Source organism: Podarcis melisellensis (genome assembly GCF_964234715.1).
Source record: "Podarcis melisellensis genome assembly, chromosome: 1".
Lineage (NCBI taxonomy): Eukaryota > Metazoa > Chordata > Lepidosauria > Squamata > Lacertidae > Podarcis > Podarcis melisellensis.
Window position 1 is genome coordinate 81,670,378 of NC_138528.1, and position 12,934 is coordinate 81,683,311.

Below are 12,934 nucleotides of genomic sequence, written 5' to 3' on the forward strand. Positions count from 1 at the left end.
TTTTAGGATAACATGGTGGCATCCAAAAAATTGTCACAAGAAATCAGTGGCTTTGGCCTCCTATGCCTCAGGTGAGCATTTGTATATGCATGCATGTATGAAGCCTCACACATTCAGAAAGCTACAAACTCCAGTGTGGAGCTAGTAAGTTGCGTCAGTTGAAGAACTTGCTTCACTTTTATAGGCCTGAAGAATCAGGAGGTCAAAAGTGCCTTCTGGGAATAAATAAATATTGTGTTTTACAAAAGCTGTTTTTGAAACAGATAAAGGCACCTGCTTCCAAAACACTTGCTGTTCATACAACTTCTCCAAATGTTGTACTTTAAGGAAGGGATGGGGAACCACTTTGGTCCAGTGGTCCAGATCCAAGGGTGACCATCTCTCTGTCCAAAGACATACCATGGCCTCACATGTTGTGTAAACAATTCCACAACTTCTTTACCGGCTGGAAACTATGGGACAGAGTCTGTAAAAGACTAGACTACAGGCTAGAGGGTAAATAAATTCTCATGTTCTCCTCCGTCATAATGGCATCCAGAGGAGGTGGAAGCACAATGTGCATTCCAAGTCTATTTCTCAACAAACATGTTTATGATCTGATAGTGTAACCAACCAAAGGGTATGCTAGATTGTTGCATGTAGATAAGAAGTGTGGGCAGATATTTGCCTGGATAAGCTCCTGCTAAATATGGATTGTTCCTCTGGGACTAGGTTGTTACTTCTGTTTTAAGGAAAACATGTTTATCATAGAAAACTGTGTAGTTATTGCCACCCATGTAATTGTTTATATTTTTTTTTTAATATAATTTTTATTAAGTTTATAATATACAAAATCCAACTTCCAAATACATATTTCCATAGATCTAATAGACTCCCCCCGTCTTCCGAGCACTGCATTCTCTATCGATTCAAAACCTCAGCAATTTGTTAACTTATTTTAAACATAATAATATGTCTTCCATTTTATCGTGATATCTGGTCTCTAAACATTACAGTCCAAATCCATTAATTTTTAGTTTCAACACAATAAAATTATTTCATTACACCACTTCTGTCTTGTTATACCTTATTTTCCAATTCAAAAATTTTCCGATGCTGAAGCTGTAATTTCCTAAAAAGGAGCATTTTTTAACATTCATACAACTTATAATGCTTTTTCAAATAATCCTTGAACTTTTCCCAAACTTCCTCCGTTTCTTCTTCTCCCGAGTCTCGAATTCTGCCAGTCATTTCAGCCAGTTCCATATAGTCCATCAGCTGCGTCTGCCATTCTTCCAATGTGGGTAGATTTTGTGTCTTCCAGTGCTTTGCCATCAAGATCCTTGCTGCTGTAGTAGCATACATAAAGAAAATTCTATCTTTCTTTGCCACCCTCTGGTCCACCATGCCCAGGAGGAAGGCCTCCGGTTTCTTGGGTAAGGTAAATCTAAGCACCTTTTTTAGTTCATTATGTATCATCTCCCAGAAGGCCTTCACCTTCGGGCAGGTCCACCAGAGGTGTAAGAATGTCCCTTCCTCCTCTTTACATTTCCAACATTTGTTGTCAGACAGGTGATATATCTTTGCAAGCTTGACTGGGGTCATGTACCACCGGTATATCATTTTCATAATATTTTCCTTCAGGGCACTACATGCCGTAAATTTCATTCCGGTGTTCCATAACCTTTCCCAGTCTTCGAACATAATGTTATGCCCCAAATCCTGTGCCCACTTTATCATGGAGGATTTAACAATCTCATCCTGTGTATTCCATTTAAGCAGCAAGTTGTACATTCTCGAAATTAACTTAGATTTTGGCTCTAGCAACTCTGTCTCTAATTTCGATTTTTCCTCCTGGAAGCCCACTTTTTTGTCCGCTTTAAAAACTTCCTGGATTTGAGCATAATGCAACCAATCTCGCACCTTGTTTTTTAACTTTTCCATACTCTGCAACCTCCAATTATCTCCAATTTTTTCAATTATTTCCCAATATTTAGGCCAGTGGGCCTCCATATTGAGTCTTTTACGTGCTTTGGCCTCCATCGGTGAGAGCCACCTCGGAGTTTTACTCTCCAATAAGTCTTTATATTTTGACCAGACCATAAAAATTGCCCTTCTGACAATATGGTTTTTGAACAATCTATGAACTTTAACCTTGTCGTACCACAAATATGCATGCCACCCAAAAGCATTATCAAATCCTTCCAGGTCGAGGACATCGGTGTTCTCCAATAAAATCCAATCCTTCAACCAGCAGAGGGCTGCAGATTCATAATATAACCTCAAGTCCGGCAGGGCAAACCCCCCTCTTTCTTTCGCATCAGTTAGTATTTTAAACTTTATTCGGGGCTTTTTGCCCTGCCAGACAAATTTAGAAATATCCCTCTGCCATCTTCCATAACATTCCACCTTGTCCACGATCTGGAGGGCCTGAAATAAAAATAACATTTTCGGCAATACATTCATCTTTATAGCAGCTATTCTACCCAACAAGGAAAGTTTCAGTCTTGACCATGTTTCCAAGTCTCTTTTAATCTCTGACCAACATTTCTCATAATTGTCCTTAAACAAATTCAAGTTTTTGGAGGTCAAGTACACCCCTAAGTACTTTACTTTTTTAACCACATTTAGTTCCGTTTCTTTTCTGAACTCCTCTATTTCAGTAGTTGTCAAATTTTTTGCTAGAACTTTAGTTTTTTGTTTATTCAGCTTAAATCCCGCCACCCGACCAAAGTCAGAAATTAATTCTAACGCTCTTTTAGTACTAGAGGCTGGCTCCTGTAATGTTAATACCAAGTCATCTGCGAATGCTTTCAGTTTATATTGTTTCTCTCCGACCACAATTCCCTGTGCCAACCGGTCATTTCTGATCATGTTCAATAGCACCTCCAGGACTGAAATAAACAGCAGAGGAGATAGAGGGCACCCCTGTCGTGTCCCTTTTTCAATTTTGAACTCCTCTGTCACCACGTCGTTTACTATCAATTTAGCTTTTTGTTCTGAATAAATTGCTTCTATTCCATTTTCAAACCCCCGCCCTACTCCCATCCTTTCCAAATTTTTCTTCATAAACATCCAAGAAATGTTGTCAAAGGCTTTCTCCGCATCAATAAAAATCAACACCGCTCTTGTATTTGAGTTTGTCTGTAGGAATTCCAAAATGTCAATGATGTTTCTTGTGTTATCAAATAAATGCCTGCCAGGGAGAAAGCCTGCTTGGTCCTTATGAATCACTTCATTTAATACTTTCTTAAACCTGCTTGCCAAAATGTCTGCAAAAATTTTATAATCCACATTTAGGAGTGAAATAGGACGGTAGTTTTTAAGTTGGGTTTTTTCAGTTTCTAATTTTGGTATCAACGTGATGAAAGCTTCTTTCCACGTTTTCGGTGCCTTCTTCCCCTCCATAATCTGGTTACTAACTTCCAACAGTGGTTGTATCAACGAATCCTTCAGTACCTTATAGTATTTGGAAGTAAGTCCATCTGGTCCTGGAGACTTGCCCAGTTGGAGGTTCTGAATGGCGCATTCAATTTCTTGGAACGTAATATTACAGTTCAAGGTTGCTCTCATTTCCTGAGGTATTTTTTGTAATCCATTAGTTATGAAAAATTGGTCCACCTCCGAATCTTTTTGTGGCCTTTGTGAATAAAGTTCTTTGAAGTATCTCTGGAAACACTTTCTAATTTCCTCGGGTTTCTGAACCATTCTCCCTTCGATCTCTAGATTTGTAACTGTATTAAGCTTTTGTCTCTTTTTCAACTGCCAAGCCAGCAGCTTCCCACACTTGTTAGCAGATTCAAAGGATCTTTGTTTCATTTGTTTAATTTTCCATTCCACCTCCTGATTTATCAGTTTCGAGTATTGTGCCTGGAAAAACTTCACTTCTCTCAATACTTCCTTTGATTTAGGCCTGGATCTCAATTTTTTCTCTCCTTCTCTTATTTTCTCCAAAATCTTCTCCTTCTTTTCATTCCAGAGCCTTTTTTTGATCGTATTCTGCTGTATTAGAAACCCTCTCATAACTGCTTTACTTGCGTCCCAGATTGTTCTTTTTTCCACATTTGTCTTTAGATTTATTTCAAAATAATCCTTTAAAGCTTTTTGGGCCTTCCTAACAATCTCCTGATCTCTTAACAAAGCGTCATTCATTTTCCATCTGAAAGATCCGGTTGTGTTTAATCTCAGTTCCATTCTCAAAGCATTGTGGTCGGAGCAGGTTTTTGGGCAGATTTCCACTTTTCTAGTCTTAGGTGCCAGTCCTCTAGTTATCCATATTTGGTCGATTCGCGTCCATGTCATATGGGCCTCAGAAAAGAACGTTCCTTCTTTCCCTAGAGGGTTCTTGATCCTCCATATATCAGTCAAGTCCAAATTGTCAGTCATTTCGAAAAAAGTTTTTGGTAGTCTGCCGTCTTTCGTTATGTTAGCACTTTGCGACTTATCCATATTCACTGAGACGACTCCGTTCATATCTCCCAACATGATAATGTTGTTGTAATCCAAATAGTCCAGCATAGTCTCATGCAGCCTCTTGAAAAATTCCGATTTCCCTTCATTTGGGGCGTATATTCCTAAAATTAAAAACTTTTCTCCTTGTGTCTGAATTTCAACCGCCAAAATTCTGCCCTGTTCATCTTTAAATACAAATTTTGGTGACAAGTTCTCCTTTGCATATATCACCACTCCTCTTTTCTTAACTTTGTCCGATGAAATAAATTCTTGGCCTAACCTTTTATTAATTAACACTTTTCTGTGGAGTCTTGTCACATGTGTTTCTTGCAAGCAGATAATGTCCAATTGTTCTTTTTTCAAAATATGAAATACTTTTCTCCTTTTTTCTGGAGAGTTCCCGCCATTTATGTTCCAACTAAGAAGCTGTAGGGACATCCTGGTCTAGTACTTAAGTATCACAGTTGGGTATCTATGTTATCCTCCGTTCCCGAAGGATGTGGTGCCGGTCCGCCTCCAGATGGTCCTGGTGGTAATCCCGGTGGTGGAGGCCAAGAATCTACGGCTCTCTTTTGGAGGTCCTCCTCGTTGTCGTGCAGGAACTTCTGCTGGCCCTCTAGTGTTTTAATTCTTACCTTCTTTCCTTTATAGGTAAATGATAAACCTTGAGGGAATTCCCACCTGTAAGGAATTGCGTTGTACCTTAACAGTTTGGCCAAGTCTGTATATGAGGCTCTAAGGTCCAACAGATATTTAGGAATGTCTCTATAAATTTCTGCTCTTTTGCCTTCAACTTCCAGAGATTTTTTAAAATGTTGGCCTAATATCTTGTCTCTTTCCTCTCTTGTTCTCAAGCAAACCAAACAGTCTCTGGACTTGTCTTTCTTAGCCGATCTTCCCAATCTGAAGGCCGTCACAATTTTAAAGTCTTTGTCTTCCTCAACCCCCCAAAATTTAGAAAATAACTGCGTCAAAAATTCCTCTAGGTTGCCCTGTTCCAGTTCTGGGACGGCCCTCAGCCTAAGATTGCACTCCTTACTTTTCAATTCCACCATTGACAGGTAGGCTTGCTGTTCTCCTACCTGTCTTTTCAGAGGTCTTACTTCCCCTTTGATCTCCTCGACCTTTTTGCACGCTTGCTCAGCTTTTTGGTTGGCTTCCGCAGCTAGTTTATAGTTCTCTACCGTAGCTCCTTGCAATTTCTCAATGGCCTGGGTATGCTGGGAAACCTGATCTGATAACTTACTGATAGTAGATGTAGCTCTGTCAATTTTAGATGACTGATCATCCACCTTTTTATTCAGAAGTGCCAATTGTTCCAAAATTTGTTTCAAGACTGGATCAGTTCCTCCAGTTGCCATATCTTCTGTGGCAAGCGTTTCAACTTCTTCCTCCTGCGCCGTCAGCACAGTTGGTACAGAGGATCTACGTTGATGGATGAACGTTGTTTGAACAAGCTGCCCAGCTCTCTTATCTTTTTCTTTAGTTTCCTTAGCTTTAGCTGCTCTTGTTTTCCCTGAGCCACTCATTCCCCAGCTGCCTCTGTTCAAGGTCAAATAGTCTTTCAATCCATGAGAAAGGCAAGTCCAGAATGTAAACAATTAAACCACAAAAAATCTCAATATGGTACAGTTCCCAGACCTCTATACCTCCGCAAATCCACTAGGGGGGGTGTTTCATAGGAAGGAAAGTTTCTTTTCCACCATCAAAGTTCCTATTTCAACTTTTATAATCCCCAAGTTCAAAAAGGAGGCTTCCAGATAAATCTGTTTCAAAGTAGTGCCACAAGGTGACAGAAAGGTTCCAGTATCAGTATTAAAGCGATAATGTATCCATCAATGCGACAATTTGTACTTCAGAGAAAGTTTCAACAGCCTGACAGTTCTCCTTTGCAACACTGGCAGCCCGACAGCTCGGTTATCCCCTTTAACTCCACGTCACTCCACAGTAGGGGGAAGGTTCCGTAGCAAAATAAACCAAAAGATTTAATCCTTCAATCCTTTTACTTTCTAAAAACACAGTCTATTGATGCCCCTTCGTGCTACTTTCAGAGTCTCTTTTTAAGCACTTCAGCCCACACCGAGTTCTTTGCTTTGCTCTGATTAGCAGGATCGGGAGACGGACTTCCTGTTACTCGCCTCCAGTTTTCAGCCGAATTAAATGAATTTAAGTCAATCTTTAAGTCAATCTTTAGTACTCCTTACTCACGGGTAAATTGCAGCCAATTCCGATGTTTTTCAAGAAGAAAGGTCGACGCTCATCAGCAGCAGCAGCGCGGCTTCACTTCCGCGAAAAGAGCGATGAACTCACAGCGCCGCTCCCCCTTTCACGCTCCGGAGCCTCTTACGAGGTCCCTTCTCCGTTTCTGGGGGGGCTTCTGGCACCCGCCGAGTCCCACGGCCGCAGGCTCGCTCTGCCTGCGGTTTGTCTTAATGGGTCTCCGCTTTGCCGCAGCGGACGACCCTTTTTCGCGGAGCCCCTCTTCACAGTGTAAAGAGGACCGCCATTGCCGTTTTGCGCCACCTCCGGAAGTCCCCATGTAATTGTTTATAGCCTACCTGGTGGTCTCTCGAGATGTCAGCAGACAGATCTCAGAGATATAAGGCACCAGAAGTACACAAGCGACCATTTCTTATTGGATGATGTAGAGCTCTATGCACTATGCCATGCTGTGCCTGTGGAACTAATTCCACTGATGCAACAACTGCAGATGTTTCACTATGTGTGCAGCTATTTGAGCTAACAGTGTGCTTGGATATAAAACAGTGTAAGGTGCATTTTAGAGGACCTTGGAGGAAGACTCTTGAACCCCCCAAACAGCAGATTCACCAGTAGGCACTTCCACTGGATGCTACAAGTAAAGGAAAAATGATATGACAGGTAACTTAATTGCTGAGTAGAAGATGCTAGACTGGCAACTTGTACACGAGTAGCTTGACTAGTAATCAGTCAATAAGGGCTGCAGTTGGGTAAGGTGAGTCTGGTGCTAAGAGTCTCTAAACTTTCAGTCTCCTCCCAATGGCTTTGAAGCCTGAATGGAAGTCAGGGAAAAAGAGAGTGTGGAAGAAGACTGTGGCCATTTCTTGATAGAGGAGAAAGGGGCCAGTGGGGTTTGGGCTTGAAGCTGAGGTGGTGGGCTGGGTTATCTACTTTTCCTCATGATGAGCAGGGCTGGTCCCGTCTGATAGAAGGACAAAGAATGGAGTGCGGTCTAAAGGTTGCATGGGCAGCTACCCTAAGGTCTGTAGGTTCTGGGATCCCAGGTCTCTAAAGCTCACCAAAAGGCTATTCAGGGCTTTCCATATTGGCTAATTGGAGGGCTCTCCATCTAGGAGTTCTCACAGAACAGTACAGTCATACCTCATGTTGCATTCCACTCTTGTTACGGACTGGCAAACCCAGAAGTGTTTACTTCTAGGTTCGCCGCCCATGCATGCACAGAAGCGCTCAATCGCGCCATGCACATGCGCAGAAGAGGCTCTCTAGTTGCAGACTTTTCGGGGTGCGAGCGGCACCCCAAAATGGATTAAGTCCGCAACTAGAGGTACCACTGTATACCCCAAAGGTCACAATACACACAACATACTCACGCCTACAGTGTGCTAAAAAGAAGCTGATAATTTATTCTCCTTCTTGAGTAAGGGCAGAAAGCTCAAACTTAACTTACAATTGGCAATTAATAGTGGTAATATTTTCTATCTGGACACTATAACCAAAACAATCAGAATGTTTGACTCGTTTATTGTTCTGTGGCCCTAATGTCATCATTAGGAGAAGTAGTGGAGAAGTATGTTCGCTAACAATATTAACTATTTGTACAGTAAGCTTTATATAAATATTGACTGCTGGATGGTTGCAGTTATGTATCTGGCATCTGGTTGAAGTTTGACTGAAACCTGGAAAGCAAAAGGGAAAGGAAGGAAGGATTACAGTGGGCCAGAAACTGAGCTAGGTGGAGACAATTCCTGGGCTCCTTTCCAATCTGCCATCTGGTCTGAAACAGCAAAAACATCTATCCAGTGGAGCCTACAAGACTCAAGGAATATCCTCTTTGAGTAAGGGAACAGATAATAGTAGAGAAATATGCTTTAGGATGTTTTAAATTGTTGTCCAGTTTTACTGTGTAAATTCTGTTAAGTACATTTGTTATTGAAATGTAGTATATACTGATTCTAAATTAATGGAAATAAATAACTAGATGTTCACAGTCCTTCACATACATTCTCTCTGGTATCATGGAACAATCGTGTAAAGTAATGTGGTGTTATTCTCCTAACCGGGTTAAAGTCATGGAGGGTAATTTTATCAGGCCATGAATAGAGGATAGAAACCTCAATTACTTTTAACCAGGATAGTGAAATCAATCCTCTTTGTTCGGAATCGGTATGCATCAAGGACAAGAAACAGGAAGATGAGCAGCACTATCATTCCCTGTATACAGAAGCAGCTGGCTGGCTCATGTGGGAGGGCATCTCCTTGGGGCCAAGCCATTTTGCCCTCCCGAAATATCTTTGGGGAAGAGGCCAGGTTCCCAATGTTCCAAGGATGTACAGATTGGGCAAGAGACGTTGGACACAATATAATGTTTGAAGATTGGGAAAGGTTGTGGAAGAAAGGGCTTAAGTTTACTGCATGTACGATGTTAAAGGAAAATATAATGAAAATGATGTATAGATGGTACTTAACCCCAGTGAAACTAGCAAAGATCTACCATATGAGTGATAATTTATGTTGGAAATGTAAAGAAAAACAAGGTATCTTTTACCATATGTAGTGGATGTGTCCAAAGGTGAAAGACTTCTGGGAAAAGAAGATGTTAGATTATTTTTGTATGCCACAACTGCAGCAAGAATTTTGTTAGCCAAAAACTGGAAGTCACAAGAGATACCAACAGTGGAGGAATGGCAGATGAAGATGATGGACTGTTTGGAGCTGGCCGACCTGACTGGAAGAATCTGCGAACAGAAAGAAGAGGAGCATCAAGAAGAATGGAAGAAATTTAAGGACTATTTGGCTAGATACTCTAATGTAATTTAAGTAGCACTACTTGTAAGTACCAAATTGGCCTAGGAATAAGATAGGTAGAACTGAATAGCATTATGGAGTGGGAACATTATGAAAAGAAAGAAAGATATCAATGGAATAAGTTAATTGTATTTGAATGTGGATATCGGAAAACTGCTAAAATGATTATTATGGAAACACAGGGGGGATCTGAGGAAGTCACCCAACAATGTTATTTAAATTGGGATTTTAACAGTTAAGTTATATGTTTTGTCTGTCTGTTTTTCTTTTGTGTTTATTATAAAATTGGAAAACTAATAATTTTTTTGAAAAAAAACAACAAAGGCGGTACAGGAGGCCAAGTGCAGAGCCGAGCATGGCATGACTTCAGTGGCTGGCTCCTTTACCTTCTACTGCTGTGGAGGAGAAGGAGCAGGGAAGCAGCTCCCAGGCAGTTGTGGTGGCAAGAGGAGGAGGAATGGCCACTGACCATTGAAGGTCTGTTGCTGCTATGTTCAGCTTCACCTCCTGATTCCTCCCAATGACCTGATGTTCTGCCCCCATTCTCCCTTGGAAGTTGGCACCTCTATGTGGGAGACAGAATGCTGGGGTGAATGAGCCTTCATCTAATTCCACCCAAAAGTATGAATGACAGCAAACAAACAATTCATGAAAATATGATCAAGAGTATGATATGAAAGGCATGGATTGCATCCAGTGTCTCTCCTACTTGGAGTAAGCCCATGGATATCAATGGACATTAAGAATCTAGGCCTATATATTTCAGTGGGTCTACTCTTGGTATATGTTGGATGGATACCAACCCCATATTACCAATGCTTGAAAGTTTTCATCTCCTTACAGAGTCCTAATTAGTCCTTAAGGAGTTGTTTGTTTTTTTACAAGAGGAGGGGGAAACAGTTTTTGGCATGTTGTTCTCATGGCACCAGTGCATTTAACAAGGCCCAGGACGGATTATTAAATTGGGAGTCAAAAACATTGATAATACCAGAAATCTTTTTTATCCTATGACACAATAAACCCTATGTTGTTATCTGTTGTTACAGTTATTTTCAGCATTGAAGGTTTTATGAAGGGGACCTTGCTGCCCATACTGTAAGCTGCTGGATTTTGATAAACAGGTTTTTCATGATTTCAACCCCCCAAAACCTGTTTGACCTCATGCAATGGTAGGGGAAAAGAAAACTGTGCTGCTGAACTAGCACATCTGCTTAGCTCACTTTGACATTTTGTCACCTGGGTGGGGTCAAGATGCTTCATCAGCTGAAGCTCCCTCTAGCTCATGAAGTAGGTTCTCTTTGCTAACAGGCTCTAGATGGATATTTGTGGTTAGTTCCTCTTAGTTACAGCACTAGCCACTGAAATAGGGATGTGAGGCTTATATTCAGATAGCCCCCTGGGAATGGGGAGTGAAGAATGGCTATTGATTGAATAGGTAGTGGCAATAATAATAATAATAATAATAATAATAATAATAATAATAATAATAATAATAATATATTTGTACTCCGCCCATCTGGCTGGGTTTCCCCAGCCACTCTGGGCGGCTTCCACAAACACCAAAAATACACTAAAATGTCACATATTAAAAACTTCCTTGAACAGGGCTGCCTTAAGATGTCTTCTGAATGTCAGGTAGTTGTTTATCTCTTTGACATCTGATGGGAGGGCGTTCCACAGGGTGGGTGCCACTACCGAGAAGGCCCTCTGCCTGGTTCCCTGTAGCTTTGCTTCTCGCAATGAGGGAACCGCCAGAAGGCCCTCAGTGCTGGACCTCAGTGTCCAGGCAGAACGATGGGGGTGGAGACGCTCCTTCAGGTATACTGGGCAGAGGCTATTTAGCTGCTAAATCAACTGCCTTCAGTGATAGGCCATTCTTCCTTCCTTCCTGTGAGGGAGTTTTACACAATCTTAGTAATGCTACTGAAAAAAGATAAATGGATTTTACTTGCTTTATTTTATTTACTTGCAACGACACACTTTTAAAATTGCCTGCTACCATGTAGATTTAAATGGTAACTTTTACTCTAGTTTTGATAAAGTAGACAACATTTTAGTGGGCTTTAATTTGCACCAGATTGGGGCCACAGCCGAAAAAGCCCTGGCTCTGGTTGAGGCCAGCCTAACCTCCCTGTGGCCTGGGACCTCCAAGATGTTTTTGTTTGAAGACCGTAAGGACATACCAGGGACATACCAGGAGAGGCAGTCCAAACTGGAAGCTGGATTGGAATGGATCCAGAGCCGATGTTTCATCCAGAAACCTACCAAGCTGTTCAGCAACCATACTCTCAATCCCCTTACCCAGGAACAAAAGATTTGAAACCGGGAGGTAATTGGATAGATCTAAAGGATCTAATGATGTTTTCTTTAAGAGCGGGTGCATCACTGCCTCCTTCAATTCCCCTGGGAATGTCCCAGTGCCAAGGGACAAATTGATGATATCCCCTAGGGGGGCCCCGCACCTCGTCTGGACACGCTCTAATCAGCCAGGACGGGCATGGGTCAAGAGGACAAGTTGTGGGCTTTACAGCTCAGAGGAGTCTGTCTACATCGACTGGGGATATCCGGCCAAAGTGGCCCCATACTGGACCCGAGGACAGTCGAGGGGCCTCCAGTTCCGTTATTGTATCCAAATTGGCAGGGAGGTCAGGGTCCTCACTTGAGTGCCTTGATCCAACTTGACAGGCCTGATATCTTTTACCAGGTGCAAGACCTTGAGAGTTTTCCTCTTCTTGCCTAATCCTAATTAGCCCTTAAGGGGGTTGTTTACCTGAAGGGGAAACAGTTGTTGTTGGCATCTTGGTCTCATGGCACCACTGTATATAACCAGACCCAATGCAAATTATTACACTGAAAGTCAACCATTTTAGACCATTTTGTATTGGATGATGTTGAGCTGTATGGACTATGCCATGCTGTACATGCTGAACTTTTTCTGTCAGTACAGCAACTTCAGGTCTTCCACTTTGTAACAATTCAAACTCCTTATCAAACAGTGTAAGATGCATTTTATAGGTTCTGGGAGGAATACAGAGTCCACTCTTGAACCTAAGTGGAGCAGTTGCACCAGTAGAAACTCCCACTGGAGAAAGAAAATAATGATATCCCAGGTAATTTGTAAATGGCGGGGTAGAAGCTGCTAGAGCAACCTTTTGCTCAGAAGCAGGTTGATCAGTCATCAGCCAAGTTGGCTACATGTGGGTTAGGGTCTGGTTGTGGCTGAGTCCCACTTTGCCCTTCCTAAAGTTACATGCTTTTATGTTGTGCAAGGCTATTTATTGCAACACTATGTCAAGTATTGTAGTGACTCTGTTTTATTTCTGAAGCTGGAGAAATGGAAATTCTACACTACTCATCTACATGAAGTTCTGTTCTCCACCAATGACCATCCTTTAATGACAATACTGCCGTCTTCTAGGGATTAAAACCTCTCTCTTTTTAAAAACCCATATAACTGTGAAGGTTGCTCAGCTCTTTT